This window comes from Chamaea fasciata, unplaced genomic scaffold, assembly GCF_029207755.1.
Source record: "Chamaea fasciata isolate MVZ Bird 193981 ecotype frontalis unplaced genomic scaffold, bChaFas1.0.hap1 SCAF_104, whole genome shotgun sequence".
Taxonomy (NCBI): domain Eukaryota; kingdom Metazoa; phylum Chordata; class Aves; order Passeriformes; family Sylviidae; genus Chamaea; species Chamaea fasciata.
In genome coordinates this window covers 1-11,732 of record NW_027094189.1, presented here as the reverse complement: position 1 = coordinate 11,732, position 11,732 = coordinate 1, and the positions used below count along the sequence as shown (strand labels likewise).

Below are 11,732 nucleotides of genomic sequence, written 5' to 3'. Positions count from 1 at the left end.
AGAGCTGGACACAGCACTCAGTGTCCATCCTAAACTGAGACACCAGAGCTGGACACAGCACTCAGTGTCCATCCTAAACTGAGACACCAGAGCTGGACACAGCACTCAGTGTCCATCCTAAACTGAGACACCAGAGCTGGACACAGCACTCAGTGTCCATCCTAAACTCAGATCCCAGAGCTGGACACAGCACTCAGTGTCCATCCTAAACTGAGACACCAGAGCTGGACACAGCACTCAGTGTCCATCCTAAACTGAGATCCCAGAGCTGGACACAGCACTGTGTCCATCCTAAACTGAGACACCAGAGCTGGACACAGCACTCAGTGTCCATCCTAAACTGAGACACCAGAGCTGGACACAGCACTCAGTGTCCATCCTAAACTGAGATCCCAGAGCTGGACACAGCACTCAGTGTCCATCCTAAACTGAGATCCCACCAATGGACACAGCACTCAGTGTCCATCCTAAACTGAGGGGCCAGAGCTGGACACAGCACTCAGTGTCCATCCTAAACTGAGATCCCAGAGCTGGACACAGCACTCAGTGTCCATCCTAAACTGAGACACCAGAGCTGGACACAGCACTCAGTGTCCATCCTAAACTGAGACACCAGAGCTGGACACAGCACTCAGTGTCCATCCTAAACTGAGACACCAGAGCTGGACACAGCACTCAGTGTCCATCCTAAACTGAGACACCAGAGCTGGACACAGCACTCAGTGTCCATCCTAAACTGAGACACCAGAGCTGGACACAGCACTCAGTGTCCATCCTAAACTGAGACACCAGAGCTGGACACAGCACTCAGTGTCCATCCTAAACTGAGATCCCAGAGCTGGACACAGCACTCAGTGTCCATCCTAAACTGAGATCCCAGAGCTGGACACAGCACTCAGTGTCCATCCTAAACTGAGATCCCAGAGCTGGACACAGCACTCAGTGTCCATCCTAAACTGAGACACCAGAGCTGGACACAGCACTCAGTGTCCATCCTAAACTGAGATCCCAGAGCTGGACACAGCACTCAGTGTCCATCCTAAACTGAGATCCCAGAGCTGGACACAGCACTCAGTGTCCATCCTAAACTGAGACACCAGAGCTGGACACAGCACTCAGTGTCCATCCTAAACTGAGATCCCACCAATGGACACAGCACTCAGTGTCCATCCTAAACTGAGACACCAGAGCTGGACACAGCACTCAGTGTCCATCCTAAACTGAGACACCAGAGCTGGACACAGCACTCAGTGTCCATCCTAAACTGAGACACCAGAGCTGGACACAGCACTCAGTGTCCATCCTAAACTGAGACCCCAGAGCTGGACACAGCACTCAGTGTCCATCCTAAACTGAGACACCAGAGCTGGACAGAGCACTCAGTGTCCATCCTAAACTGAGACACCAGAGCTGGACACAGCACTCAGTGTCCATCCTAAACTGAGACACCAGAGCTGGACACAGCACTCAGTGTCCATCCTAAACTGAGACACCAGAGCTGGACACAGCACTCAGTGTCCATCCTAAACTGAGATCCCAGAGCTGGACACTGCACTCAGTGTCCATCCTAAACTGAGATCCCAGAGCTGGACACGGCACTCAGTGTCCATCCTAAACTGAGATCCCAGAGCTGGACACAGCACTCAGTGTCCATCCTAAACTGAGACACCAGAGCTGGACACAGCACTCAGTGTCCATCCTAAACTGAGATCCCAGAGCTGGACACTGCACTCAGTGTCCATCCTAAACTGAGATCCCAGAGCTGGACACGGCACTCAGTGTCCATCCTAAACTGAGATCCCAGAGCTGGACACTGCACTCAGTGTCCATCCTAAACTGAGATACCAGAGCTGGACACTGCACTCAGTGTCCATCCTAAACTGAGACACCAGAGCTGGACACAGCACTCAGTGTCCATCCTAAACTCAGACCCCAGAGCTGGACACAGCACTCAGTGTCCATCCTAAACTGAGATCCCACCAATGGACACAGCACTCAGTGTCCATCCTAAACTGAGATCCCAGAGCTGGACACAGCACTCAGTGTCCATCCTAAACTCAGATCCCAGAGCTGGACACAGCACTCAGTGTCCATCCTAAACTGAGATCCCAGAGCTGGACACAGCACTCAGTGTCCATCCTAAACTGAGACACCAGAGCTGGACACAGCACTCAGTGTCCATCCTAAACTGAGATCCCAGAGCTGGACACAGCACTCAGTGTCCATCCTAAACTCAGATCCCAGAGCTGGACACAGCACTCGGTGTCCATCCTAAACTGAGATCCCAGAGCTGGACACAGCACTCAGTGTCCATCCTAAACTGAGATCCCAGAGCTGGACACAGCACTCAGTGTCCATCCTAAACTGAGACACCAGAGCTGGACACAGCACTCAGTGTCCATCCTAAACTCAGACCCCAGAGCTGGACACAGCACTCAGTGTCCATCCTAAACTGAGATCCCACCAATGGACACAGCACTCAGTGTCCATCCTAAACTGAGATCCCAGAGCTGGACACAGCACTCAGTGTCCATCCTAAACTGAGATCCCACCAATGGACACAGCACTCAGTGTCCATCCTAAACTCAGATCCCAGAGCTGGACACAGCACTCAGTGTCCATCCTAAACTCAGATCCCAGAGCTGGACACAGCACTCAGTGTCCATCCTAAACTGCGACCCCAGAGCTGGACACAGCACTCAGTGTCCATCCTAAACTCAGATCCCAGAGCTGGACACAGCACTCAGTGTCCATCCTAAACTGCGACCCCAGAGCTGGACACAGCACTCAGTGTCCATCCTAAACTGAGATCCCACCAATGGACACAGCACTCAGTGTCCATCCTAAACTGAGATCCCAGAGCTGGACACAGCACTCAGTGTCCATCCTAAACTGAGATCCCAGAGCTGGACACAGCACTCAGTGTCCATCCTAAACTGAGATCCCAGAGCTGGACACAGCACTCAGTGTCCATCCTAAACTGAGATCCCAGAGCTGGACACAGCACTCAGTGTCCATCCCAAACTGAGATCCCAGAGCTGGACACAGCACTCAGTGTCCTTCCTAAACTGAGACACCAGAGCTGGACACAGCACTCAGTGTCCATCCTAAACTCAGATCCCAGAGCTGGACCCAGCACTCAGTGTCCATCCTAAACTGCGACCCCAGAGCTGGACACAGCACTCAGTGTCCATCCTAAACTGAGACACCAGAGCTGGACACAGCACTCAGTGTCCATCCTAAACTGAGATCGCAGAGCTGGACACAGCACTCAGTGTCCATCCTAAACTGAGATCCCAGAGCTGGACACAGCACTCAGTGTCCATCCTAAACTGAGATCCCAGAGCTGGACACGGCACTGAAGGTGTGGCCTCATCAGTGATTAGTCAGGGGCAGAATGACCTCTCTGCTCCTGCTGGCCACACCATTCCTGACCCCGGCCAGGGCCTTTGGCCTTCCTGGCCACCTGGGCACTCTGCTGGCCCGTGTCCAGCTGCTGTCACCCGTGTCCCCTGGTCCCTTTCCTCCTGGGCACTGTCCGGCGACGCTGTCACCGGCCTATAACGTTGTAGGGCGTCATTGTGGCCGAAGCGCAGGCCTCGGCCCTTGGACTTGTCAAACCTCGCGCTATTGGACTCTGCCCATCCATCCAACGGTTCCGGATCTCTCCGCAGAGCCCTCCTGCCTCCCAACAGCTCGACACACGCTGCCAGCTTAGCGTCGTCCACAAATTTACTAATGAAAGCCTCGATACCCTCACCCACGTCGTCAATAAAAACACTGAGCAGAGCCGGCGCCAGCAGAGCCCGGGCGGACAGCGCTGGCGACTGTCCCCGGCCGGATGCAGCAGCGGTCCCCAGCACTCCGGGCCGTGCAGGCAGTTCCTGACCCAGCCAGGCGTGCTCGTGTCCGAGCCCCGGGCTGCCGGTTAACCCAGGAGCGTGCCGAGGGAGCCAGTGTCCGTGGCCTTGCTGAAGTCCAGGCACACGACACCCACAGCCCCTCCTGCATCCACCAGGTGGGTTATTTACCTGCTGGTAAAAAAACCTCTTCCCTCACCTTGGTCGCACCAGAGGGACATCAAGGAGAAGTCCCTCCTCGGGAAAGGAATGGCAACAAAGCACAGTTGACAAAAAACAACTCGTTAACAGGAAATTCCCGGGGAAAAGGATTTCAGAAACACCTGAGGCACGGAACCAGGGCCGCAGCCGCCACCCTGCGAACGGGCGTCACGCCGGGCAGCCTCCGGTCACCTGGAGCCTCAGCAGCGCGCCAGCTCTGCCGGCAAACGCTGGAGAGCGGCTCCACCGGCTCCTCTGCCGGCTCCCTCATCGCCCTGGGGCCGATCCCTCCGGCCCCACGGACTGATGACCGCCCGGCAAGTTCTCCGGTCGCCACCAACCGTCAGAGATCCCGACGTCCGGGACGGAGCAGCCGCGAGCGGCTCGCGCCTCCGGATCCGCGAGAGGGGCGCGAAGGATCTCCTCCATCCGCGGGAGGGTGAAGGGTAGGGAGGCAAAGCAAATCCTTCTCCTGCTGCACACCAAGGACGACTCTCGGGCCCAACTGCACAACCAAGGGCCGGGCTGGAGGGAGGAACGAGGAGGACGGGAGCTCACGGCCTGCGGCTGGAACCGGACAATTAAACCCCGACGTGCAAACGGACCGAAAGTGATCAAAACGTGAGATCTCGTGACCGCGGACTCTGGGCTCGGCCTGGGTCAGGCCCTGTCCTGCCCAGGGGGGATCCCGGAGGCTTTTCCATCCATCTCCACTTTATTCTCCAGCTCTGTCCAGCCTCTGCTCCAGCTCAGCCTTCCGGGGCATCACCAGGGAGGAGAGAAAAGGCCGGACCGGAGACGCGTAACGGGACAACACGGACATCTCAAAGCCAGCGAAGGGAAAGTGACTTTTGAGTGACGGCGGCGACGAGTTCCCTCCGCTCCGGGCTGGAAACCTCCTATGGGTTATGGCAACAGACCGTAATACTCTGGAACAATCCCTTAAACCGCGGGCAGCGTGAACGGGGGAGACGATCTGTGGGTTTGAGCAGAGGAACCTGTGACGGACGGAGCGAATATTGAACCGGCGGCCGTGATTTGGGCGGGCCCGGGAGGCGTTTGAACAGAGGCGAGAAGAACTCGTGGGCCAGGGAAGAAGTGAGAAGACGCCTCCGTGCCCCGAGCTGAAAAACCCTTCGCCTTCGAAACCGCTCGCCTTTAAAAGGCGCCACCCCAAATCCTGCGAGTCCACGGCCCCACGTGTAATCACGAAACGAGCCGTGAAATAGCAAAAAATCCCGCAGCTGCGCGATCTCCGGGCTGGGCCGCTTTTGCGTGAATTCGAAAGCCACCAGCGGACCGCTGCTCTTGTGAAAAAAAAAACCACCAAAGAATGCAAAAACCTTCCCTCTCCCTCTCCAGAAACGGAAGGAAAAACTGCTTCGCAAGGCGTACCGACCTGAAACTCTAATTGCCGCCTCTTTACGTTGTTCGTAGGAAATGAACAGATTGTATTTAAAAAAAAAAAGAGTTTCAGAAATTAATTTTGGTTTTCTTTTTTGGTTTTTTTTTTCCTTTGCTTCTCTTAGCGTAACATTAATAAAACCCATCCGCTTTTGCCTCTGAGCTGAGCCTGCCTTGGCCTTTTTCTCCCCAAATCCTGTCTCTCCCAGCCAGCAAACAAATTCCGCACCTCTGCGCAGCCTTTCCTTTGCTTTCCGTAACGTTTGCGGTTTTGGCATCGTTCCTTCGTTAAACCTTTTCCTTTACGGAACACCTCGGGGCGGGGGGGAGCGGCTGAAGTTATTTCAAGCCGAGGTGCAAACGCTGGATCCTCGGAGATCGATTCGTCCCCACGTGGTTCGGAACGCTCCGGCCACGTCTCAAACTGCATCGCAAATCCCTTAATTCTACCCCAGGTCCCTCAATTCCGCACCAAATCCCAAGAATTCCAACCGAAATCCCGTTAGCTCTGACCCAAATCCCACCGATTCCAGCACAAATCCCACTGAATTCCCACCAAAATCCCAGTGATTCTGACACAAAATCCAATTCCGTAATTCTGATCAAAATCCCGTTAATTCCAGCACAAATTCCGTTAATTCCGACACCAATCCCATTGAATTCCAACACAAAATCCATATTCTGATCAAAATCCCTCAATTCCAGCCCAAATCCCATTGAATTCCAACCAAAATCCCAGTAATTCCAACCAAAATCCAAGTCCATAATTCTGATCAAAATCCCTTAATTCCAGCCCAAATCCCATTAATTCCAACCAAAATCCCATTAATTTCCAGCCCAATTCCAATTCCATAATTCTGATCAAAATCCCTTAATTCCGACACAAAACCCATTGAATTCCAACACGAGTTCCACAATTCCAACCAAAATCCCATTAATTCGAGCACAAATCCCCATAATTCCATCACAAATTCCATAATTCCAATCAGAATCCTACTGATTCCAACCAAAACCCCATTACTTGTGCATCAAATCCCTTAAATCCGGAACAATCCCATTAATTCCAACCCGAATCTCATCAACTCCATCACAAATTTCTTAATTCCGGCACAAATATCATTAATTCTGGTTCGGATCCCTTCATTCTGCACCAAAATCCCTAAATTCCAATCAAAATCCCATTAATTCCAACCCAAATCCCATTAATTCCAACACAAATCCCTTAATTCTGATCAAAACCTCTTCATCCCAGCCCAAACCTTATTCCTTCCAAAACAAATCCCTTAACTCCGGCTCAAATCCCTTAATTCTGCACCAAAATCCCATTAATTCCGACCAAAATCCACGTCCATAATTCTGATCAAAATCCCTTAATTCCGGCACAAATCCCAAAAATTCCGACCAAAATCCCTTAATTCCAACCCAAATCCCATTAATTCCAACCCAAATCCCATTAATTCCAACACAAATCCCATTAATTCCAACCCAAATCCCATTAATTCCAACCAAAATCTCATTAATTCCAACACAAATCCCATTAATTCCAACCCAGATCCCATTAATTCCAACACAAATCCCATTAATTCCAACACAAATCCCATTAATCCCATCCCAAATCCCGTAATTCTGCATCGAATCCCTTAATTCCAGCCCGAATCCCATTAATTCCGACCAAATTCTGCAATTCTACCCCAGACCCGTAATTTTTTCACCAAATCCCTTAACCTTGATCAAATCCCTTGATTCCAGCCCAGATCCCATTAATTCCGACGCAAAATCCACATTCTGATCATTCTGAGCATTAATTCCAACGCAAAATCCCATAAATCCCAACCTAAATCCCGTCATTCTATCCCAAATCCCTTTAATTCGGGCCAAAATCCCATAAATTCCAGCCCAAATCCCTTAATTTTTGACTCCAACCCCGAATTCCCACCCCAAATCTTTAATTCTGCCCCCAAATCCCAAAAGGTTCGGACCCAAATTCCCAAAATTTGGCCCAAATCCTTGACTTCTGCCCCAAATCCCATTAAATTCCCACCCAGGTTTCATCGTTTCCACCCCAAATTCCGTTCATTTTGACTCCAATTCCCGAAGATCCGCCGGAAATCCCCGAGTTCTGACCAAAACCCCGCTGACTTTACCCAAATCCCGTAAACTGGCTCAAGCGATCCTAAAAATTTTTGGCCAAATTCGTTAATTTTGGCGGAAATTCCATCAAATTCCCTCAATTCCGGCCGAATTCCCATTAATTCTGACCCAAATTCCGCCAATTCCGCCTCGAGTCCCCGAATTCTGACCTGAACCCTTCCAACCTTCCTCCCAACCCAAATCCCGTCAACTTTGCCTCGAATTCCTTTAAATCTGCCCAGATTTCCCAATTCCGCCCCAAATCCCATTAAATTTCCCCAAATCCCATTAAATCCCCCCCAAATTCCCATTTTTTTACTCGGGATGTGCCTGAATCCCTGAATTCCGCCCCAAACCCTTTAAATTCTCGCCGAAATCCCGTAAAACTGGGGCCCAAACCCCTTTCGCTTCGGAATTCCCGTTAAATTCTCACCCCAAATTCCCGGATTCCCAAATCCCTGACACCCCCAAAATCCCCAAATTCCCCCCCCCGAACCCCAAATCCCACCCCAGGACAACCCAGACCCCCCCGGAGCCCCCGAATCCTCCAAATCCATCCCAAAATCCCCCCCAGGACCCCCCCAAATCCCCCCAGGATCCTCCAAATCCATCCCAAAATCCCCCAAAATCCCCCCAAATCCCCCCAGGATCCTCCAAATCCATCCCAAAATCCCCCAAAATCCCCCCAAATCCCCCCAGGGCCCCCAAATTCCTCCAGACCCCCCCCAAAATTCTCCCCAAATCCCCCGTCTCCCCTAAACCCCTCCCAGACATCCCTGAGACCCCCCAAATCTCCCCAAAATCCCCCCAAACCCCCCGAGAAACCCCCCCAGACCCTCCCAGTGCCCCCAAATCCCCCCCAGGACCCCCCAAACCTCTCCCAAATCCTCCCCAAATCCATCCCAGACCCCCCAATCCCCCCAGGACCCCCCAAATCCTCCCCAAATGCCCCCCAAATCCCCCCCAATCCTCCCAGGACTCCCCAAATCCCCCCCAAATCCTCCCCAAATCCCCCCAAATCCCCCCAAATCCTCCCCAAATCCCCCCCAAATCCCCCCAGGACCCCCCTACCCCCCCCCAAATCCATCCCAGATCCCCCAAATCCATCCCAGACGCCCCCAATCCCCCCAGGACCCCCCCAAATCCCCCCCAAATCCTCCCCAAATCCCCCCAAATCCCCCCAAATCCCCCCAAATCCCCCCCAAATCCATTCCAGACGCCCCCAATCCTCCCAGGACCCCCCAAATCCTCCCCAAATCCCCCCAGGACCCCCCTACCCCCCCCCCAAATCCATCCCAGATCATCCAAATCCATCCCAGACCCCCCCAAATCCCCCCAGGATCCCCCAAATCCCTCCCAAATCCATCCCAGACCCCCCCAGACCGCCCCGATCCCCCCAATTCCCGCCCAAAATCCCCCCCAGGATCTCCCCAAACCACTTTAATTCCCCCCCACCGTTCCGGCCACGCCCCCTGCCCGCTCAGACCACGCCCCCCCGCCCTTAGCCCCGCCCCCTGTCCGCATTACCCGCGCTCGGCCCTCACGACGCCGCCGCCGCCATCTTGGGCCCGCCGGCCACGCCCCCCGCCCCCGGCCACGCCTCCTTAGAGGAACCGCGTCCCTTTAGCCACACCTCCCTCTCCGTGACGTCATCTCGCGACACCACGGGCACGGGCGCGGTCGCGACAGAGTGCGCCCATAAAAGAGGCGGGATTTATTAAAGGAGGGGCGGCGAAAGGGGCGGGGCTCGACCGCGAAAGGGGCGGGGTTTTGCGGGGGGGGTGGGGGGCGTGGCCAGGCGCGGCGGGCGGGGCTAATCCGAGTCCGAGAGCACGATGATCTCCTCGGGGTCGCACTGGGTTCCCACGCTGGTCTGGGGGCGGCATTTGGGGGGATTTGGGGGGATTTGGGGGGTCTGGGGTGACCCCGGCGGCGGTTTGGGGACCTCGGAGACCCCGAAGATTTCCCCAAATTCATCCTGACTGCCCCCGGCATCCCCAGGACCCCCCAAAACCCCCTCAAATCCCCCCAGGACCCCCCAAAACCTCCTCAAATCCCCCCAAAGACCCCCCAAAACCTCCTCAAATCCCCCCGGGACCCCCCAAAACCTCCTCAAATCCCCCCAGGGCCCCCCAAAACCTCCTCAAATCCCCCCGGGACCCCCCAAAACCTCCTCAAATCCCCCGGGACCCCCCAAAACCTCCTCAAATCCCCCCAGGACCCCCCAAAACCTCCTCAAATCCCCACCGGGAACCCCCAAAACCTCCTCAAATCCCCCCGGGACCCCCCAAAACCCCCTCAAATCCCCCCGGGACCCCCCAAAACCTCCTCAAATCCCCCCAGGACCCCCCCAAACCTCCTCAAATCCCCCCAGGACCCCCCAAAACCTCCTCAAATCCCCCCGGGACCCCCCAAAACCTCCTCAAATCCCCCAGGACCCCCCAAATCCTCCCCAGGACCCCCCAAATCCCCCCAACCCCCCCCAGGACCCCCCAAATCCCCCCAGGACCCCCCAAATCCCCCCCAAATCCCCCCAGGACCCCCCAACCCCCCCCAGGACCCCCCAAATCCCCCCAATCCCCCCCAGGACACCCCAAATCCCCCCCAAATCCCCCCAGGACCCCCCAAATCCCCCCAATCCCCCCCCGGACACCCCAAATCCCCCCAGGACCCCCCAAATCCCCCCCAAATCCCCCCCAGGACCCCCCAACCCCCCCCAGGACCCCCCAGATCCCCCCCAACCCCCCCCAGGACCCCCCAGATCCCCCCCGCCCCCCCAGGACCCCCAGCTCACCTTGCAGGCCTTGGGGGCGGCCCGCGGGGGGCTCCCCTGCGAGGAGCTGACCAGGTCCCCCCCGGGGGAATCGGCGCGGGGTGGAGTCGGGCAGGGGGGAGGGGGGACCCCCCAAACCCGGCCCCTCCCCCTCCGGGAGCGCCGCGGATAGGCTCAGGCTGGGATGGGGGAGGGGCAAAGGGTTAAACCCCGCCCCCCCCCAAAAAAAATTCCGTGTGGGAACCCCAAAAATCCCACGTGGTGCCTCAAAACCTCCCGGGACCCCCCAAATCCCCCCCGGGACCCCCCAGACCCTCCCCAAATCCCCCCATAACCCCCCAGGGCCCTCCCCACCCCCAAAATCCCCCCAAATCCCCCCCAAATTCCCCCCAACCTCCCCCGGGACCCCCCAAATCCCCCCCCGGGACCCCCCAGACCCTCCTCAAATCCCCCCATAACCCCCCAGGGCCCTCCCCACCCCCAAAATCCCCCCAAATCCCCCCAAATTCCCCCCAACCTCCCCCGGGACCCCCCAAATCCCCCCCCGGGACCCCCCAGACCCTCCCCAAATCCCCCCATAACCCCCCAGGGCCCTCCCCACCCCCCCAAATCCCCCCAAATCCCCCCAAATTCCCCCCAACCTCCCCCGGGACCGCCCCAAACCCCTTTAGCCCCTCCCCAATTCACCCCAAGCCCCTCCCCGAGCCCCCCCAAAGCCCCGCCCCCCCCTCACCTGCCCCCCCCGGGCAGCTCCGTCCGGTTCCGTTTCCTGGGGGGCGGTCCCGGGGGCGTGGCCGCCCCTCCCCCATTGAGGGAGGTGGAGCTGATGGCGCCGCCCGCCCCTCCCCCCGCCCCGCCGGGGGGGGGAGGGGCAGGGGGAGGGGCGGGGGGAGGGGGAGGGGCGCTTGAGGCCCCCCCGAGGCCCCCCCGGCTCGGAGAGGGGGGGAGGGGAAGGGGGCGTGGCGATGGGCGTGGCCTCGGAGCCGCCCAGGGCGGGGAGGGGCGGGGAGGGGGAGGGGCAGGGGGAGGGGCCGGCGGAGGGGGGCGGGGTCTCGCCCGGCTCCAGGGGGAACGTTTCGATCTCCAGCACGAAGAGTTCGGCTTTGGGGGGCTGGGGGAGGGGCGGCGGACCCTCCCCCTCCGGCTGGGCCGCGGGCGGGTGGGGGAGGGGCAGCGCCGCGTCGGCCGCACCTGGAGCGGGGGGGAGGGGTTAGAGAGGGGGGAGGGGCGGGGACACGCCCCCCCCGAAAGGATCCACAACACCGCCCCGAGGATCCCCCAAATTTCTACCCAAATTCCCACCCAAAACCTCCCCAAATTCCAAAAAAATTCCTCCCCAAAATCTCCCCAAATTTCCAAAAAAA

General features: G+C 57.0%; 1 long non-coding RNA gene across 1 annotated transcript; it reads right to left on the bottom strand.

Moving 5' to 3' along the window:
- Window positions 1-9,280: 9,280 nt before the first annotated feature.
- LOC136304509 (uncharacterized) lies at window positions 9,281-11,726 on the bottom strand. Its single transcript, XR_010724632.1, has 3 exons — window positions 11,102-11,726; window positions 10,390-10,547; window positions 9,281-9,468 (listed from the first exon to the last, which is right to left on the bottom strand). It is a non-coding gene; the product is annotated as an uncharacterized lncRNA (long non-coding RNA).
- Window positions 11,727-11,732: the final 6 nt, after the last annotated feature.